Raw genomic sequence first — 3,073 nt, forward strand, 5'->3', positions numbered from 1 at the left:
AATGATATGTGGTGGGGAAGAGGGGACATGTCATTACTTTGGGGAGTTAGCTAGATCATATATCTACCACTTTTCTTTTCTTTTTTCCATTCTTTCTCTCTTTTGTTGCTGTATAGGTGTAGAAATTTAAACTTTTATCACATGTACCCGACTACGTACGTGATAAAATTTTATCAAAATACTTACTTTTTTGAATTTAATGCCATATTGCCTCGTGAAATCTTATGGAATTCAATCTCTTTAATTTCTTCTTTCATATCCTCTCTTATGTGTAAATATATATCATTAAATTAATTCAACATTAAAAAAAATTGTATAATAATCAATTCACATGTGATTAGATAAAAAATATTTTAAAATTAATTAAATAAAATCAAAATAATAATCTTCTCCACTATTAATAAAAATTAAAAATTTAATAAGAATTAAAATCTAACTTTAATATTATAAAAAAACTATTTTTTTCATTATAGGTATGAGTTGTAAATTTAAACATGAGATGTAAGTTTAAACAATTTCTTTAATAACTATTTTCAAGTAAAAGAACGTTAAAATTTTAAAATGTGAAAAAATAATAGTTGATATATTATAAATTTTTGTTTTATTTTTATATTGATAATATAAAATAAAAGACATTAATTTTATTCTTTAACCATAAATATGTATTTTGTATATAAATTTTATAATATTTTAATAATTACTATTTTTATTTTAAAAAAATCAAATAAATTTTTTCATATACTCTTAACCATATATTTTCAAAAAAATAATATTTAAACAATAAAGTAAAGTATGATGAATTATAATTAATTTATAATAATTATATGAATGTTGTAGTTTTTTTATGATATTTTGTATTTTTTAATTATAAATGAAAAAGTTAAATTAAATTAAAATATATATATTTCTCTCTTTTTTAAATGACATTTTTTCTTTATTATTTTTTAATTATTAGATTAATCCAACCATACATAATTGTACATGAGAGAGGATATTTGGAGAAAAACCAATTCCTAATCTTATATACCTAACTTACCTAGTCTTCTCCCACTAATAGTTTAGAGTATAATTGAAGAGTCTCACTATATATTTGAAAAGTTAGTATGTTAGAGTTGTAAGATTAATATATCTTCCATAAACTGAAAAGAATCCTTCAATTAGTTATAAACCTCATTTTCAAAAATATAACTCCTAATTAATAGTATATATATGATAAAAATCGCATATAAATGAAGTAAGAGAATGGTGTTTTAGGTTGTTGATGAAAAAGTACAAATATGACATTCCTCTTGTGACATGTGTCGCTGCACATGCACGCTTCATTGTGGTTACAACACATGGTGGCACATGCTCAAATCTTTATATAATTGGTAACCCAATCTTATGGATATGGTACTCGTTTTCAACGAGGTCTAAATTCAAAGTATTGTAAAAAAATAACTTGACTTTCATTAGGCATAGAAAAAGTTGAATTTCGTAACTTCAACAATTTGAGCATCTTTCTAAGATATAAGTCAAAAAGAGAGTATCTTTCAAAGATATTCACTCTTAAACTTTTAGAATATATTATCATGACACTCTTGCTAAAAATTAGGGTGCTTGTTTTGCAAAGTGTAAGATTTTGTATTAATTTGTATAATATATTTTGATTACGAATAAATATAAGATTATTAGTGGCTGATATTTCCTGTTGCACAATCTTCTACAATTTAATTTCAAATATATCTAATATTTTCTAAAATATTTTGACATCCTTATTTCGAAAACACGGCATAACATAAACAATCATTTGCTTTCAAAACACGCGTTTCTTGAATCACATAACTCGTAAAATAAATCTTTAAAAAATCTTTAGATATTTCATGATAAAAACAAATCTTTTAAAAAACTGAAACAGAGGACACTCCGATGATCTTTTAGAAATAGGGTCACCATTTCTCAATGACCTTTTAGAAGAAGATTTATATGTAAGTGAACCTCATAGTTTTAAGAAAATTGACACAAAAGATAAATAATAAAAGTTAAAGAAGACCCTATATCACTTGAAGCAAGCGTTAGAACATGTAACAAGTGGATTAATGGCTTCTTGCAAAAACTAGAGTTCACAAAGTGCTCTTCAAAATATTGTGTATATGTAAAAAATTCTTTAATATTCAATATCCTAATATTTTTTCCTATATGTATATGATCTAGTGGTAACTGAAAGGTGAAATGGTTGAATTCAAAAGAAACTCGATGAAGGAGTTTGAAATGTGTGACCTTGAAAAACTTCATAATTCTTAAGTATTAAAATCACAAGCACAATAAAAGACAATTTTTTTGTCAAAAGAAATATGATGATGACATATTAAAGAAGTTCAAGGTGGTGAATTGTAACCTAGTTGTGGCACATATAGTAACAAGAATTAAAACTAAGCAAAGAAGTAATTGAAAAAAAAATTATCCTATACCCCATCATTTATTCTCATACCCCTATATTAAATTTATTTTGACCAAAATATTCTTATATAAATAATTTATTAAAAGATAAAAAATATTATAAAAATTGATTATCGGAACTTTTTTACAAAGTGTTTCGGTACACAAAAAAGTTAAAAAAATACTTGAAAAATGATTATTGAAATTGTTTTGCAAAGTCTTTCGATACACAAAAATTGATTACCGGGGCTCTTTTGCAAAGTCTTCCGAACACAAAAATTAATTACCAGAACTCTTTTGCAAAGTCTTTTGGTATAAAAAAAAAGTTTAAAAAAATGCTTGAAAAATGAGTACCGGAACTCTTTTGCAAAGTCTCCCGATACACAAAAATTGATTATCAAAACTCTTTTGCAAAATCTTCCGATACACAAAAAAAAAATTAAAAAAATACTTGAAAAGTGACTATCAAAACTCTTTTGCAAAGTCTTCCGGTACACAACTCTTTTGCAAAGTCTTCTGGTGCAAAAAAAAGTTTTAAAAAAGTTTGAAAAATAAGTACTGGAACTCTTTTACATAGTCTTCTGGTACACAAAAATTGACTATCATAATTCTTTTACAAAGTCTTCCGGTATACACACAAAAAAGTTAAAAAATA

The sequence above is a fragment of the Lathyrus oleraceus genome, chromosome 1 (genome assembly GCF_024323335.1).
Source record: "Lathyrus oleraceus cultivar Zhongwan6 chromosome 1, CAAS_Psat_ZW6_1.0, whole genome shotgun sequence".
Classification (NCBI taxonomy): Eukaryota; Viridiplantae; Streptophyta; class Magnoliopsida; order Fabales; family Fabaceae; genus Lathyrus; species Lathyrus oleraceus.